We start from the raw sequence: 18,627 nt of genomic DNA, 5'->3' as shown, positions 1-18,627 counted from the left end.
ATCATCCAGATATCACCCCTTGAGTCTTCTCAAAGCGTGGGGGGAATTATGAAAGGGAATGTTTGAGAGATTTCTGTGTTTCTGCTCAGAAAACAGAATACAATCTGGGGCTTTTTTCCTTCAAGATCTCCATCAGACGATTGTTGCCAGGGGAAGGGCCTCTTCCACAGTGAGCCTTAGTACGATCATGGGTGGCCTCATTAAGGATGTGCTGCCAGGAGGAGTGGAGGGAGATGAGGGCACGTGCCCCCAGACTGCCCAGACAGCTCACCTGGGTCTCCCCACATCCCCGGGGATCTTTTGCATTTAGGATTGTGACTGAGAGCCTCAGATGGGGGGAGGAGAGACAGAGTTGTGAGACAGTGTAGGGGAATTGCAAGGGAGTCACTGGTCACTTTGAAGCTCGTATTGTCCTATTCCGTATAATCAAGACTTCACAGCAGCACTTATTGTTATAGCTTGTTGCTATTAGTTAGCCAGCTTCTGACAATGGACGTCAGACAATTATTTCCTGTCCTGGGTAGAAGGAGAAGCTTTCTCAGATGCTGCTGCCTGGCAGTTATAAAAAGCATTGGTACGTTAGTGGTCACCACTCTGCTCCCTGAATATTATTCATGTCAGTGTCTCGTGAAAGGATGTTTCATTCTTTTCTCATTTTGATTAATTGAAAGTAATTATATTACTTCAAAAATTCAAAGAATGTTATTAAGGTTGCCAATTTGAGCTCATAAAAGGTATGAAATACCAGAATTAAAATTTCCACCTTACTGTAGCCAGTCCTAGCGTATGCATTATCGCACCATCTTTAATTACATAGTCACCTTCTACTTTTTCCATAGCAGAGTGGAAAATGTGATGTGCTTGCCTCGGCTCCCCCATCTTTCTGTGTGCTGTTTACAAGGGCAGGGAAATAAGCTAAACTTTTGTCTTGGTCCAAAAGAGAGGGTGGCTGTGGAGTATTTGTGCGATTCCTATAATGCTGAAGGCCCTTCTCAACTGACTGGTCACTGGATACGCTGCCAGGCAAGACTTTTGCTCATTTAGCTATCACTTAAATGCTGGTATGTTGTAAAATGCTGCATTGCCTACTAGTAACCTCTGGCTGGTGAGGGCACTGCTGTGAGTGCTTCAAGTCCAAGGGATGGGGTCAGACCCTGCCATACGCAGCAGCAGTGTCTGGGCTAGCCTCCAGCCTCGTTCCGGGAAGCTGTGTCACAGCAGACACCAAAGTCAAACCCGCAAGAGCTTTCCTCCTCCACAGCACAGGACAAACTGTGCTCTGGGAACGAATGAATGAAAGCTGTGTAGCGAGCGAAGCTGTTTTGTGTAGCGCGTCCTTTTGCTGCAGAATGTGGGGTCTCATAATGAAAAAAAGGCAATAATAAAAAGGATTGCAGGCTTAAATGTTTGTCTGGAAAACTGTCACAGCTCTACTGCCTCCATGCTTTAGAGCAGTGACTTGAAACAGTACGATGTTTTTACCCGGATGTCAGTGATACGACTTTTGCTGCCCTGGGAAAATTTATCTGCCTCTGGCTGAGTTACAAGCCTCCAAAAACATAAACATAAACATATCCTCTGTTGTGTATGGAAACTGTCTTCTTACCAGGCAACAACTGTAATGCTTGTATTTTAGAAATTCCAAACATATGGGGATTTCCTTTGGATCTGGATCAGCTGAGGCTCTAGTGGTGAATTCCTGTGCCTAGTTGATAATGAGTCGCAAATGTCTTGGTGCTGGCTTTGTACAGAACCAAAAATAAGTCAATGGGTCATTGAGTGCAGCTACAGGCTAGTTGCAGGGGGAAAAAAGCCTGCCTGTTTCTAATACGGCATTTCTCATGAATTTTGTTCTTTTGCGTCATTCAAAGAATTATAATAACTGGGATGTAAAGAGTAAATACAGAAAAAGCCTCAGTCAGTGTTCCTTGGAAGAACGTATAAAAAGTCTTGACAGTTGGCACGCACAGTGGCCAGTTTCATTAAAGCCTTTTCTTCCTAGTGTCTCCAGCTTCCCAGCTTTACAAATAGTTTCCGCTGTTGAATGGCAAGTTCCCATTGCACTGTTCTACCCTTTGTTTAGAAAAAGAAATGGAAAATGCTTGGTTTTGTGACTAGAAGATGCTGTATGAATAGGGAGTTGCGTGTAAAGATGCGTTGAATCATCCTGACATGAGCTGAATAAACAGCAAGTAAAGTGGATAGTTCAGTAGGGATCTGGCTTCCAACTTGGCCTTTTTTCAGATCAGATACTTGTATATTTTTGCCTGTCATCACTTATGACCAGTTATCTCTGTTCACCTGCTGGATGTACGTTTCTCTTAATGACTACCTTTAAAGATATATCAAGATAGCAAAATAGGGTGATTACTTCCCACTGTTTCATGTGAGAGGAGATGGAAGATAATTTATGAGAGTGAATTACAATTTCCTTCTCTCATGTGTAAGTGAAGTTTAATGTACAAAAAAAAAGTGCATTAGAGGAGCAATGTCTGTACAGTTAGCTTTTATTATGCTAATAGTATAGATCAAACAAAGCCTCAGCTTTCTAGAAATATATAGGTTTAAGTTTGATCTTCATTTCCAGGCCTTTCTGAAATAGCGCTCTGTCTGCTGCAGTGCTCGAGGCTCTTCTTCAGGGATATTCCAGTCACCCAGATACTCCATCCCCGCCAAAACGAGCACAATCTGTAAATCAGGAAAGTAAGAAGTTGTTCTTAGAAGTCTCTGAATAGCAAGGTTTGGCCTCGGAGCTGACGTTGACGCCAAGGATCATTCCCTCCTCCCTTAAGGCAACTTCTTTGGCTGCATCTCTACCCTGAAGGCATCTGCCTTTTCCCAGAACCACTTCAATCTCTTTTTAGCTGAGCCGGTGTGTCCGAGCCATGCGCAGGGTAGGTCTGGTTGCTGCAAGGACAGCTCTGCAGTAACCATATGTCTCGTTTGCCCTTGCACACGAGCCAGCAGGTTTCACTGATGTGGCGGAGCAGTCAGAACTGCTCTTGTCTTTGCCCCCAGCTTTTTTTTCCAGGAAATTTCTACTGAAGGCCATGCCCGGGCAGCTGACGCCTGGCATGGTTCAGCAGGAGGCTGTGCTGTGCTATGCTGCACGGCTGGCCTCGCCGGCACCTCCAGATGCTGTAGCATTAGCAAGGAGCACTGGTAGGCACGGAGGAGAAGTCTCTAGTCCTTGAAAGTAGTAAAAATGGTTAAAACAACAAGCGTCATGCTGCATCGAAACTTTTATAAGGTTTATTCTAGTGTTGCTGCATTCTATTTTGGGTGAAATTGCAGGAGATCCAGCTTTTATAAAACTGATGATTTTTTAAAAATGTTTTTATATAATTTGGATGTCTTCACTCGGAGATGGTTCAGTTTGATCATAGCTTTTTCCTAGAGCATTTTCACTGTTATACTTCATGCTGAGAAGTTTTATCTGTTTGATTTCTCACCGTGCTTTCTATAAAGTACAATTAATTAAAGATCCAACCACAGAAGTATTTAAAAGCAATGTTTTAAACTGCAAGCAGTGTTAGTTCTTTGGGTCTCATTTGCTTGCTTTCATGATGCTGCTACAGCCAGCTTGCTCTAGGGAAGATGGGCCTTCCACAAACTCAGGTGCTCTATTTTTTTAATTTGGGGTTCAGATTAGGTTTTTCATAATCATTGGCTGCTCTCTGTTGTAATAGAAAACACCAATAGTCTCAATGCACTTTCTAGTGCAAGTAAGAACAAAATCACGTGGTCAGTATCTGATAGGAAATTGCTTGTCCTGTAATTTTTAAATTATACATTGTCCCAAACAGAAAAGAAGAAAGGTTGTAGCTGGAACATGTCTTGGCCTCGAGGAATGACACCTACCTTTATAAATGCAAAGACTGATGTCTTTATTAGACCTGCGTGGGGGAAAAAAAGATTGTATCGTTTGCCTTTACAAATTAAGTGGAAGGGGTGCGTCTGTCTTCAAATCCTTGGAGTTTGCTCTGCGCAAAGGGATGAGGAAGGGATGAAGACAGTGTTTCCCCACTGTAGAAGTATTTTATTCCAGAAAGTAGGTGATAAAAAGGAAAATAAACCCAGTAGAGTGAGGGACCTTCTTTTATTGTGTGAGCCCCAGTCAGATTATGGTTTTGTTACAGTTTAGAAGGCAGTAGCAGAGAGGAAGGTTTTAGGAAGAAACTGAAATCAAGTGTTGAGTTGGTTTGCGTTTAAAGTTGGTTAGAAGTAATAAAAAATTAAATGTTCTGGATATGTTGACAATATTCTGAAGACAAGTGTGCTTATAAAAGTAAGCTAATGGGACTGACTGCTTTTAAATTGGTGGAAAGCAGGTCATGGTGAAAGCGAAGGCTGGCATTGTTTCTACAGTATTATCAGTTTCCATGCTTACAGGACACAATAGTAAAGCGGGAATCTGGGAGCCTGTAAATCTTTCACTGGTTCTTAGTCGAAGTAGAATAGTTAATGTTAAAAAATATCTTTCTCACTTTGCAATAACTCTCGATGGGAACACAGAGAATGAAGGGGAAAAAAGGCAAGCCAATGAAGGTTTGCTCTGGCTCAAATGAGAGCATATTTGATGCCAAAAAGTATCTTTGCAGCGGCACACTAGCTCAAATCAACTAAAGCCTTTGACTCTTAAAATATGTATTCCAAAACATGCATCTTCCTGTTTACCAGATATTGACATATTTAAACTATAAACTTCAAAAAAAACCCACCCCAAACAACCAAAGCCTCCCCAAACTCCTCACTTTCTTATAGAGGAAGGTACAAACTACAAAAGAAGTGAGGGATGCATTCCATCGTAGGTGTACAGGAGGGTAAACAAGTCTTTTAAGAGATTGGGAAAAATTTGTGTCTTTAGTAAAGAGCATCTACAGTAAAGGTGAGAGAGGACTTAGATATAGGGGGGAAAAGAGGACATCTGACAAATTAGGATGTGTTATCTTCTTTACATCTAGTTTTCCATGAAGGAAAAGATCTTCCAAACTTAAGGGAAAGGCTTTCTGCTTAACATTTTTAAAGGGCAACGGATCCAATATGATATATTAGCCTAAAAAGAGACACAGGCTTTTGGGAGTGAAGGCATCAAAAAAATAAAAAAAAGAGTGACATTTCTGTATGGGGGAAAAAGCAGTAGACCCTTCAAATCATGTCCTGGGTAAAGCTCATGGTTTTAATTTTTAAATACAAACACGTTTGTTCCTTTTATGGGTAGTTATGGTAGATGCAGAGTGTGTTCAATTCCCATTGAATTCAACAGGTGTTGAAGGTGCTCAACACATCATGCCTTGGGACTGGGCCCTCAGATTTTTACCTTCTAAGATACCACCAAAAAATGCATATGTCTCATCCAAAATGTGTGATTTGACAATACACTTTGGTAGCTAAAACATCTGTGGCTGAAATGACTCTAGCCTGACTCTGCTGGACGGCCTTTCCTTCTGAAGGAGTTCTGCTTAGCTCCACACCAGGATACAGTATTACAGTGAAATGTAATTTTCAAAGTGAGGAATGCCAACAAATTGAAATGCAGCAAGATTAAGGCCTCAGATGAACCTCTGAAGTTTGTCTTGGAATGATGCATAAGATCTGTTAATTTATATCACTCATTGAAAAGTGAACATTTTTGTGTGGGTGGGTGAGGAAAAGAGACTCAGCCTTCATCCAATATGGGTAATATGGGATCACCACCTTCCTACACGCATTTATCAGTGCTGAGGATGTGTTTGGCACAGGTGGCTGGAAGGTGAGGAAATACCTGGCATTCGGAATGTTTTCCGAATGTCAGTGTTTGGGATAAATGAGATGAATCACCGGAAAGGAAATAACTAACTACACAGGACTTCCCATGGGATTTTGCTTACTGCTGGTCTCGCAAGAACCTCGTACGTGCAGAATGTGCTTGGGCAGATTGGGAACGAGGGCAGCGCGAGCATCTGGGTAATCACTCATCGGCATGGCGGTGCCGAACCGCAAGAGTTTGTGCCGTTACGCCACCTCTCCCCGCTCTCTTTTTTAGTCAGTTTAGAAGGATCTGGTTTCCATCGTGCGTTTTTCAGAGATGGGGTGGGGGGGTTGTTGCCCTAAGTGGGCTGATTTTCATCATGTCTTGTCTCAGCTGAGACCCAATAAAGTACTGTATGCATTCACCCTATGAGTATATACAGCACGGCTGGCAATTAGCATGTTTATGCAAAACGTGAGGTTTGGTATACAGGAGAGTATTTGCACTGAAATTTATGCATGGCTAGCTCATCTGGGAAAGAACATTTTATCCTTCAGTGAGATAATGATTTGCTAATAGTTTAATCAAGCAGAGGAGATTTAATGCATCTGGCTGAAGGGACATTAGCGTTTCTGAAAAGGTCAGACCCATTAACAGCTCAGGAGGATACAGTCGAAACTGCTTCCTAAGTAACTCAAAGAACAGTGATCCTCAGAGGAACTTGGGGAAAGCGCCAGAGGGAATTTGAATGAGCCCCCAGGCGAGCACCAAACCGTGTTGAGGTATGAAATGTAGCCTGCTTCTCAAACCTGAGATTTTCTTCCTCCATACAGCCCAAAGAGCTGAACATTTTGATTCCTTAAATGCTGAAACAGTTATGGTGCAGGAACCTTACAGCTGATTGCAATGGTTTTTTTCTTCCTTTCTGTGTCTTCATTAACCATTTTAATGGCATCGTCCACCCAGGTTCTGTAAATGAGCGCTTGTGTTTGCTTTTGTCCTCCCTGTGCCTTTGAAGGGTTGTTTCTCATTGCATGCCTGTTTGGAGAGAGAACCTGCAATAGGAGCATCCCTTGTGTCAGGGGTAAGCAGTCCTCTACCGACGGGGCTGCTCACTTCCAATGAGCTTTTATAAAACAGCTGTAGTTTCACCAAACCAGCTGAGGCCATGGGAGATGCCGGCATTTACTGGCAGCGCTGACTGTGCTGTTTGCCTCCCTCCCCGGCCCTTGCCTTCCCTTTTCCACACTACCTGGCATGCGGCAGGGTTACCAGGAGCTCCCCGTTGTTGAGGGTGGCAGAGGGGAGTGTGTTGCCAGCACCGCAGGGGACTGTTGAGCTGTCACCGAAACACAGGCTTATAAAAGAGGGACCTAGACTGATACTCTGTCAGCCAGCTTCACTTGCCCTCTGCTCTTGCCTGTGGCTTTGCTGCTTTATTGTCCTGGGTTTGGCTGTAATTCCCAGCAAGGGAAAAACATGTTGCTCTTTAAAAGCAGATGGGAATTCATTCCTGAAGGAAAAAATACGTCTCTTTAGGCTACTGCTATTGTTTTCTTTTAGTTTTATTTTTTGCCTGTGAGTTATTTCTAGCAACTTTTAATTTAATTCATTCTTTTTTTTTTTTTTAATCAGACAGTGGGGATTATTCTTCAGTGTCTTAAAGCACACGCTTTCAGTATACCAGTGATCACAAATGGGGGTATATAATGTTCAGAGTAAAAATTGCAGGGAGGAATTGAAAATGTTGGTTTATTTTGGCCTTTCGAAGTATTTTCATTGATGTGATACAAATGCTCGTATCATTTCAGAGAGGTAGAATTTACTTTTATGTTAAAAAAAGGAAAAGAAAAAAAAATTAAGCACTCTTTCCTCACACTGACCTGTTTTTCTGATTTAAACCTGTAGTGCTGGCACTTGATCTTATAGGTTATGATGTGTCACAGGGTATGTGGTTACAAATGAGCTCGCTGCTTTGACTCAACTCTAGTCCTAAAGTATAAGACAAGGCGTACAAATTAGAGAAAGTCACCAAAAAGCCATTGCACTTCATAGAGAATTAATTTCTGATCCTTCACTCTTATGCACCAACTTCAGGGCCAGATCCTCAACGTATACAAGTTGCTGTAAATACTGAATATGTCTTAGGGCATTACAAAAAGATATGTCCAAAGTTTTTTGTTTCATTTTCTGTGAGACCACTGATTTGTATCCACTTTTTTCATAAACAGGGAAAAACGTAAATATTCTTACATATCCATTGCCATTTCTCATGCCCTTAAGATCAGCCTGTGTCTGACTGGCTTAAGTGCCTGTTATGATTACTTTTAAGAGTGTACAATGTCTGACTGTCAAACCTCAGTGTTCAATTTACCTTTCTCTACGTGTATATACATTTTCCTCTTGGATATGCTGAGGATTTCAAGGGGATTTCCCACAGAGGTAGCACTGAGGCATAATCTCGAGCATCAGCTCGGCCAGGAGAGCTGCAGAGGGCTCCCCGCTTCTGCAGTAAAATTTCCTTTCCGTCCTTAACAGAATCAGTCCTCCAAAAATAAGGGTAGTACTTGGACAATGATATCCAAAATAGTTCTGATTATTATCTTAATTGGCACTAGGAATATTTAAATGTTGTACCTGAAGGCTAACTCAGATAGGATGTTTATACCAGATGAAACCATACAGAGGAACACCTTGTGCTGACCTACTTGTATTTTTGGTACTGTGCCAGTTAAATTGCTGTCAGGGTGGAAGAAATGTTAATGAATGGCAGAGGAATAATAGAGCCCAGGTATAAAAGCTTATTAATCTACCTGAGTATTGTTGCTGTGAATGAAGAATGTGTATTTTAATAACAACACCAACTGTTTACACTTCACTGAACTGCAACGATTGGAGAGGTGTGTGTGTAGGAAATAAAATATTTGAACATATATTGGTATCTTTGTGTACATATAAAATAGGATGTTTGCCTTTGGCAGTCATCAGCAAAGCAATTGTTTCTGTTGTGAAAATTTGGAACCTAATAATGAATAATAAAATAATATCTACTAAAATCAATAAGTGTGCCATTAGACTGTGAATATCTTGCACAATAGATGTACTGAATTTCAAACTTAAAAGCTGTCACTATTAAAGCTACATTTGTATAGAATATGCCCCCACTATTCTGCTTCTATTGCTTTCTCCTATAATAGAAATAATATCTCATTTGTGTAAAGTAAATGTTGAGTTTATTTGGGGAGGGATGGCCATTAGTGATAAAGTGTTTGGAGAGGTTTTTTGTTTGTTTTTTTTCTTAACATTTTAATTGTGATATGCTTTAATACTTCCTATCCCTAAAAATGTGTGAGACGCAAGCTTACACACTTATTGTCATCCCATTAAGTTATTTGAGTTTGAAAATGTACTCTGCTGTATTCCTTTCAAAGGGGTTTTGATTATGTGTAATTTTATTTTTCTAAGTGAGATTTTTTGGGGAAAGAATAATTGAAATATCTGCTTTTGTTCTGCTTTCTTTTTCTATCCACAAACTTCAGCAATAACGTTGTTGGAGTTGGAGGCTTTTTGGTGAGATTAAGCTGCTCAGCAGTAATTCTGAAACAGTTTGAGAAGTTGTTAGTAATTAAGATAGTCACTGATGCTGAATCTGGGAACAGGCAAGCTTTCAAATATTTGCAGCCAAACTTACGTTGTCAAACAGGGAAATTTTCATTCTTGCCATCTAACTTCTGTTTTCACAGCGTGCCTGAACGTTGGCTGTTCATGAGAAGGAGAGCTGCAATCCCATTGAAGAAGGCACTTTAAGGGGAGCTATCTGGAGCTGGCTTTCTGTTTTGTATTTGAATGCTAACAAGGATTTTTTGTATTGGCACAAAACTTTGGTCTTAGCATTCAAACCATTGCCTGGAGTAGAAGCTGTCAAGTAATGTTTCACAGCACTACTGAAAAGTTGATCAGTGCTTGCACTACTGTAGATCAGATTTTTGTATATCAAAAACTGGAAGTTGTTATTTCCAAGTTATCTTTTATGGTTCCCCTTAAATACATATGGAAATACATAAAGCTTAAGATTGCCTTTGGCAAAAGGAGTAAATGGTTATTGGCAGATGGAAACAGCACAATAATAGCTCTGCAGCAAATTATTAGCTATGTTAGAAGCAATTCTGTGGACCATTTTGCTTTTTAATTAAACTTTTTCAAACTATCACCTAGTCCTCAGCTTAAGCTTTTTGTTTCCTGGCTTTGAATAATGAAAACATCAAGGATAGCTGGGTAGAAAAAAAACATTCAGGTCTTAGTCTTCTGTAATTTGTCCACGGCATTGCGTGTATAGAAGTGATCCATCGGATCTGGGTTGACCACTTGCAGTGGAAGAAAACAGAGGAAAACCCAAGATGACTGCAATTGCTAATTGGTCTTGACATCCCCATTGTCAGGGGAGGAGAACTAAGAGTGTTTTGCCCAGTTTAAAAGAGCTGCTTTGGATTTTGTTTGTTTGATGGTTTATTTTCTTATTTAGGGATGCGGGCCGGGGGTAGTTATGATTTCAGAGTAATTGGCGTCTTACAGAGATTGGCTTTGTGGGGTTTGGTACTTCATTTCCTAGTAAACAAAGTAAATTTGTGATAAAACTAGACTATTACTATTATACTTAACATTGCGCAGTTAAGCACACCACTGGAGGGAAAGGAAGGGAAGAGCAGCAATCTGTCTTCTGTTTTGTCTTGTATAGTTTGGTCTTATTGTGCTTTTTACTGGGATAAATCAACTTTGTCTTTTTCCAGAACTGCTCCCAGTGAGTTCCCATTTGATGAGAAACTGATGAAGAGGGGGGAAAAAATGTACCCGGCTCATAGGTTAGACTCTCTCTGGGTATCTGTGGCGGGATGTTTCCAAGTATTTGTGAGCCAGTGTCAGGAAAACTTTCCACTCAATCTCTCTTCAGCAGCCGCTTTCCTTTGCAAGGCGTGGTTTTCATCGTTCAGCCAAGAACAAAGGACCAAAGAGAAGAAGCCAGGAGGACAGGTTGTTGGGGATTTTTCTTGTGACAGGCAATGATAGGGGCTTGGGTGTTCAGCATTGCCACACCACCATGAGCAAGCGAAAAAAAAACCAAACCCCAAACCCAAAAGCCACGTGCCGCTTGCGTTTCTGGTTACCTCTGCAAGTCGCAGTTGTGGCTGTGTACCTGGAGAGAGGTGTTTTGGGGAGCTCCCTTGCCAGGGAGGACGTACAGTACGGCCGTAGGGACGTGGGCTCATCGCAGACTCTTGTAATCAGACGCGTTACTGCTTTATGGGATCTTGCCATTTTGTGGTCATTTTTGTGTATTTATGTGTTATATAAACCAGGGGGAGAAACAAACCGCACTCCTTTGTTAGCGAAACAAAATTTGCAGGCAAGAAAATGTGTTTGGTAATTTAGTATAAACAAGAGAGAACAAAACTTTTCTTGATTTTTTACTTTTCTAGTTTAAGGCCTGAGGACTTCCAAAGAAGAGCTGGCAGTCTTGTTTTAATATTCAAACAGTAAGCACTCATCATAATAAGATGTCAGTTCTCCTCAGAAGTGGAATATAGTCAAAATGTCAAAAGCTGAAAACTTATTCTTCATTTCTAACATTCGTTGTTACTGAATTTGCAAAAGTATTTGTGAATTCAGTGAAGTAAATTCAAGGAAGAAAAACTGGGATCTTCTTGGATTTTAAGAGAGTTTTTTATGTGATTATATATTTTTTAATAAGTAAGTGTGTGTATATATATATACAAAAAGACCTTCCTTTTCTTGTTTATGATTCACTTCCAGCACATATGGAAAACAAGTTCTATAAACTTATCTATCCAGGAAGTATTCTTTTCTTTTCTTTCCTTTCCTCCTCTTCTGTTGTATACTGTTTTTGCACTTGTGAGCTAAAAAAAAATGTTTTGAAACTAATTGGTTTATTTATATATTAAAAAAAATCTATATTTTGTCTCCATTAACCCTTGTTTATTAATAAAAATATTTATGGAAGAGCAGGGGGAATAAAAAAAGCATGCAATTCATTTGTCTTCTATCAATGCTTGGAAGTTGGAGGAAGAAAGTGAACTTTATGATTTAGACAGTGTCTTACCCTAGGCTAATTGTTTACCATTAAAAAGAGAGCTTGCATGCAGGAGGGAGTGTTATGTTTTGGACTTACTTCCTTGTAAGTCATAAATCTTGGCTGTATAAATGTTCAGTCATTAATTAAGGCTTTCAAATTAATCTGTTTCCTGACTGGACTTGGCTGATTTTGCATAGAGCAATGCTGTTGCCCAACATGCCAGTATAGGAGTGCTCTCAAATGTGCGATATGGAAGTATGATGTTTATTGTGGAGAGTTCATGAACAGCGCGTATGGATGGGGGGAGAGGCATTTTGTTACTAACGTGCAGGAAATAGGGCGGTGGTATCAAAATGGTTTTGCGTGCTTTAATTACTTCCCTTATTTCAAACAACAGCAAAAAAAGGCTATTTTATATTGATAAATGTCAGTCCTGAGCAGAAGTATTTTTCTTGCCTTTCATTATTCTGCGATAGTGTTCTGTCTTTGGAATTCAGCCACTTTACTCAGGATGATATATAAATACAGCCAAAAAGTCTCTCTCATGTGATGGAAAAAGATTTCAACTTTCGTTAGAGACTTTAAAAATTAATTGGGAGTATTATCACTCTGGTAGTATTATCATTGCATTCATTTGACCTGCTTATATAGTAACAGAGAGCTCATTTGGGTTTTGTGTCCTACTTGTGTTACCCTTCACAGACGTGTATATATATGTGTCTCCTTTCTTACTTATGAAGGCATAGTAGGGGCTTTTACTACATATTTAATTCTTTCTCTAAGATCTAGGATTTTCAGAAATTCATATTTGGGTGACGGTATGTACCATATACATTGCACTATAAATGTTCATGTTATCTTTAGCACTTAATTATACACAGGTCTGTCTTTGCAGTGTTGAAAGTGAGTCTACCAGCCCTTCCTCTGGAGTGAACATCCCCTAGCTCATGTAATGAATTTGCTGTTAAAGGTGAAGCAGCAAAAGCTGCAAATGAATCATCCAGCCAGGCGTGGTATTTTAAAACTGGGTAATCCTGGAGATATACTACAGTTTGTAGCTATTTCAAACAAAAAAATCTTTTCATATCTGGGTTCCAGTTGACTAGATGTGTATTGCAGCAGTCAACTTCCTTCAATTCTGCATGTGCAACGGATTTCATAAATAACTTGTAAGGTTTCTGTTCCGAGCTGTCTAATTTGTACACGAAACCTAGAGAAGTAGGACTTAATCGTGAACATGAACAAAAAAGATCTCTCGTTAGCTCTTTAAAGACTTCGCGTTCAATCTATGAAAGTGTGTTACTGCTCATGTTTTCTTTGTCGTGAAAGTGCAAAGAGATACCACAGTGCTAATCGATGTACCCTTTACCAGGGAACTAAAACATAGTCTGCAATGTGTGCTTACAAATCTGAAACAACTGCTATCTACCATGAACATGTTTTTCATTACTTTTATATATACTTTCATATATGTGTTGCACCAAGGAAGATATTTGTTTCTTAACGGCTAATTAGAAATTGGTCGACCAAGTTTCAAAGTCTGAGAGAGTTTGAAATCTGAATTTAACTCTTCAGCTGAATTTCCTCACCTTTATTGCTTCAACCAAAGCCAGACTATTAATACCTTCTCATTTCTAGCCTAATCAAAGTTTAGATTGTTACCCTACAGCATTTCAAAGATTTTCATGTGCATAAAAAATTCCCTGTAACCAATGGAATTATTTAATGCACTTAAAATCAAGTACGTGTTTGAGCTTGCTAAATCCCAGGATTATTTATTTAATTCCTAAAGATTTAAATGTCTTCTAATTTAATGTATATTATTAATTAGATATATCTAATATATATATCTATATAGAAGATTTATCAAGCTTTTATTTATTTATTTTTTAATTTTCAAGGTAAGATGTATTGTTGCAGCCTTATTCTATTGCTGTCACTTACGTGCCTGTCATTTCCTAACAGTTCATTTCTGTCAAATCAACTGATGCATGAACTACCCAATGCTGGTTTGTGCAATTAGATTTTGATTTAGCAAAATGATTTTTCCATGACCAAGAAAATCCCTTGCATTTTAATGGGATCAAAGAGTAGGCATGTTCTGTTTCATTTAGTCCCAAGATAAGTTACTGTAAACGTTTCCAGGTCTTTCAGTATTGCTTTTACCAGATTTCTAATATGAGACATAGCTATATGTGTTTGTGAGGAAGAGTGGCCAGAAGAATCCCTCTCCTTTTAATCGGAGTTTTGAAATTGAGTACAACTCAGCGTGGCCTCAGTGCTACTGTAGGCATGTTAAAGAACAACCTGAATTTTTAAAACAAATCTGCCACTCTTATCACATCTTTTTGAAGCAGTAAACTCTCCCCCCCCCCCGCCCACCCCTTGCCCCCATGAGATTATTGCTGTCCAATAAGTTCTTTCAAAAATAGCTCCATCTGTAGAAATGGGCTATGGAGACACAGCATCAAAGGCGTGCAGGCAGCGAGTGACCCACTGAGTCAGGCAGGCAGTGGAAATCCAGGTGAGCCCATCGTGCTTGGTAAAAGTGCCATGTGGAGCACGATAAGAAAGCTTGCTAAATTATAAAACATGGCATTAAGGAACTGTGGTAATAAATCTCTCTTCTGCCAGTCTGTTTTTCATTGGAAACAGTCCTGGACTTGCTGGGAGATAGGTTGGATTGTCTCATTGGTTTCTCCTTTCTTGTGAATTTGATAAATGATTTGATGCATCATATTTGGTAACAAGTAGACCATATTTCAAAGCCTGAAATGATGCCTGTGTGACATTTGTCATTTGAAATCTGTTGTTAACGTAAGACTTGGAAGGCATTCAGTGTTGTATTTGGTAGTATCTATGTGCCACCTAAGTAACAGAACAAATTATAATTTGCCTTATTTCTTGCCGTATACTACATAGGACTGTTTCTGCCGTGTGCAGATTCAAAATCAGGAACTACGTTCAAAATAACTGGGGCATTATTACAAATTGTGTTTTTCGCAGGCCACACACTTGTTTCAGTACCTGGTTCCTGTGGGATGGTACCAGTAGGTTGCATCAAGCCACTGTAGAACGTCTGGTGCTGGTTTCACTGCCATTCTGATACCGTACCATTGAAAGAGGGACTTGGGAAACACAGCAAGGAAGCTTAGAAAGTTGATAAATAAATAAAATAAATAAATAAAAAAGGAGTACAGCAGAAGTAGTTCAACCAATTTTTAAAAAGTGCTTAAAACTGCTGGCTTGAGAAGAGCAAATAAAGAGGGTAAGTTAACGTAGGTGGTGAGAGCCATGGCCTGGACCACAGGAGCTGCTCTACTGATCTCGCGGTCCTGGGGCTCCTAAGGCTTTTCCTAAAGAGAGCTGTGCAGTATCGTCTTGCGATCATTACTCATGTTGTGGTTTCTCAAGGTGAACAAAACAACATTACTGGTGTTAAAATGATAAACCTAGTCCAGTCCAGGATCCGCACAGAACAGGTTGTTCCCTGCGAGTCGGAACAACACTGATAACATTTGGCAGGAATAGCAAATACACATTAATATGTGCATTATGATAACACAGAGAATCTATTTTGAGGTTTATTTTTGATGTTAAGAATTCATCCTTGGTTTTGAGATGATTCCTGAAAGAAAGTATCTCTTTCCTCAGTGAATGGTCTTTCTTGAAAGTCTCTCATTTTTAAAACAGAGAGCTTTTAGTCACTTTATTTTTACCATTTAAAATCCAGCAGTTTTATTGTACTGATGTTTAGCCTGCCAGGACTTTTTAGCACCAGATTTTTTTCATTTGAAAATAGTGAGGGTTTCTTGTTGTTTGTTTCTTCTTAATTCATATGCAACATTTAAGGAAAGCTTAATTAACCCCAGCATGCAGGGAGAGGGAGAGGAAACAGTGCTCAGCAATTGAGAATATAATTAGCTACATTTATACAGAAGTGATTGTATTACCTAAATATCTTTCTTTTTTTTTTTTTAATTTATTTTTGGATGAGTTTGGGAGCTAGGAAGGGAGGGCAGGCACAGACTCTGTAAAAAAATGTGGAGGGAGTAAAAATGCTTCCATGGATCTGGAAAACAAAAATATACTGAGCTATCTCTGTTTCTCTGTAGAGCTGAAGTACTGATCTTACTCTTAAAACTCCTTGACAGAGTCAGAGTTTAAATTTCAGCTTAGGAGGTTTGCAAAGCTTGGAAAAGCCATGCCAGTCAAATCCTATTCTCAAGGTGTAAACATAGGACCAGGCGGATCCTGGATACAAAGGCCAGTCTTTTTACTGTTTTTTATTAAAATATTTTGTTACTTCTGCTGCAAATTAACATTGGTTTGAACATTTTCTCTCTTAAGTATTGTTCAGTCTTCCTCATTAAAAAAACATTTCCTCAGTAATTATAGGTTCCATATGTAGATGTACTATGTATGTAAAATGATACATATTAATATAAGTAATCACACATGAAAATGTGTTTTTTTGCTTTTCACCATGTAATGGCTCTTCCCGCTCCAGCCTTCTGCCCCCAAAACAAGCAGAACAACAAGAAAACCCATTGAAAGGAAACTTGCAGTTTTAAATAATATTCCAGATACCACGTTTTCCAAGTTGAAATGGAGCTGGCAAAGGAGGCAGCCGGCCGGCAGAGATTGATCACTGACTATTCCAGGAACAGCTCGACTTTCTGCGCAGCACGGTCGATACCACGGGCTTGCGTGCGCCTGACAGCGAGCGTACTGAAAGGCCTTGGTTCAGGAAAGCTGCTCACCATGTGCTTCGCTTCAAAAATGAGGGCAAGTCCCTCCTCCTTCAGGATCCTTTATGCTGACGAGGAGGGGACTTCCTCAGGTGCTTACAGCTGAAGCGTTTGCTTGAGCGTTTTGCTGAACTGCAACGTTGCGGTGAGATGGAAAGACTTTACAGTACTTTGCACACCATCTCAGGAACATATGGGGAAAGCATTTCTTAAAAAGAAGAAAAACAAAACCCCTTTCCTTTTTAAAGGGTTACCACAGTATTCCAACATTTGCCTGTAGAAATAACACCCAACCTCTATTTCATAAAAAAAAAGCTATAAAAAGCCATGTTACCTTGTGAAATCTCTGTATTTTTTCATCTTTTGTGCATGATCTTAACAAAAGGAAGATTTCCACGTGTTCTGGTTAAGTCTTGTAACATGATGCAATCAGTCCGTTTGGCCGATGAGATGTTCTGCAAATATCCTGCAGCAGATGAGCTTGCCGCCTTCTGGGGGGTGGACGGTGTAGGGAGGAGAGGCAGGGGAGAGCTACACGCATTCTTCACTCCTGGCAGTTGCATGTGCAACAACGCTTAAAAGATTATCAGAACCATTTCCCAAAGCAACAGGGACACATCAGATTTTTCTTCAACCCAGAGGTTGATGACAAATTAAAAAAAAAAAAAAAATCCTGAATAAGATTAAGTAGTTCAGGACATAGCTGTCTCATTACGTAGAAAAAAATGCGGTTATTTGTTTTACTTTTATAAATTTTGCTTTAGACTTTCTTCTCATTAAAAAAAAAAATTAGAAACACTAAATTGAATAATTTATTTAGTTTTGAGTCATTGACTTAATTTTTTACATTAGAAATACAATTCAGAATGTTGCAGCTTGAAAAGATTTTAAGTATTTCACTACAAAATTACTTTTTCAAGATTTCCTTTCAATTTTGTTGCTAAGTGTAGTGGGTGAGGTTGAATTTGACCCTTTGTTTATGTGGGTTTGGATTAAATGATATATTCTGCTTGGGAAATATTCTATTCTCTGTTCAGCAGAAAGCTTTTACGATCCTGCTTTTGGATGAACCTAAAATTAGAGGAAGTTTGGTTTTCTGGAACAGGCAGAGAATAAAAAAGATTAATTTTTTTTTTTTTGCACATGTTGATAGATAGCACTTTTACTTCAGCATCAGCATCCATTTTCAGCTCTTTTCCTGCTGCACTTCGTTGTTCTTTTGTTAAGAAGACTGAGCGGACCAGGTAGCACGATAGTCTGCAGGCTGCGCTTTCACATGGACCCATGTGTTATGTTCTTATATTCATATTGACCCCACACTTGAACGATAACGATTTCTATCTCAGGTGGAAATGGTAAAGTTGTAGCAAATAGGTGTTAGAAAGCCTATAGAGGAATATTTAGTTGATCTGTATCTTAAAACGTATTCTGTTTTGAAAATGTATTTAAATGATTGTATGATTATACATAGTTGTGGGTGAGTAATCTAGTCTATTGCTGCAGGTCATGGGAATAGTCATAAAAAGTATTTATTCTGAACGTGAACCCGGATGCATGCTTTCCCGACATGTTTCCCATATGGTCTGTAAGTAAACAGTAAATCAGATAGAGAAGAATTGAGGAAAGAGAAGAAGTGGATAAGTGGGGATTCTGCAGCACTAGAACTGCAGCCCTACGTGGTTTGAAGCTGTAACTTGTTTTCCCTCAGAAGCAAAGGAAAGAAAGAATTAGTCTAAGTGGAACAAAGATGTTCTGTAGACCTAGGAACCCACAGAGGTACAGGCACCAACAAAAAACGTGATTAAAATCTTTATCAGAAAAGCATTGACAGCCGTGCAGAGAAAAAGACACCTCCAGAAACGGCGTGCCGTTGGCTCACTTACGCTCAGTGCTGCAGCAGAGGCTGGCACTTCTCTGCAGACTTCAGCCTGCACTCTCTTTTCCTGAAACCAAAGTGGTTTTAGGGAATTGCTGGTTCCATTTCGACAACTCACTGTTCCTGTCATTATTGACCTTACCTGGTTGTACCTCACAGGGTACATCTGCCAGGATATCCC

General features: G+C 39.6%; 1 protein-coding gene and 1 long non-coding RNA gene across 2 annotated transcripts in view; one reads left to right on the top strand and one right to left on the bottom strand.

Moving 5' to 3' along the window:
* AFG2A (AFG2 AAA ATPase homolog A) overlaps nt 1-18,627 on the top strand; it is a 232,055-nt gene that overhangs the window by 165,355 nt on the left and 48,073 nt on the right.
* Nucleotides 2,547-17,008, bottom strand: LOC140652250 (uncharacterized). Its single transcript, XR_012042702.1, has 3 exons — nt 16,905-17,008; nt 14,847-14,969; nt 2,547-2,688 (listed from the first exon to the last, which is right to left on the bottom strand). It is a non-coding gene; the product is annotated as an uncharacterized lncRNA (long non-coding RNA).

Source organism: Ciconia boyciana, chromosome 5 (genome assembly GCF_034638445.1).
Source record: "Ciconia boyciana chromosome 5, ASM3463844v1, whole genome shotgun sequence".
Classification (NCBI taxonomy): domain Eukaryota; kingdom Metazoa; phylum Chordata; class Aves; order Ciconiiformes; family Ciconiidae; genus Ciconia; species Ciconia boyciana.
This window is presented reverse-complemented; position numbering and strand designations above follow the sequence as displayed.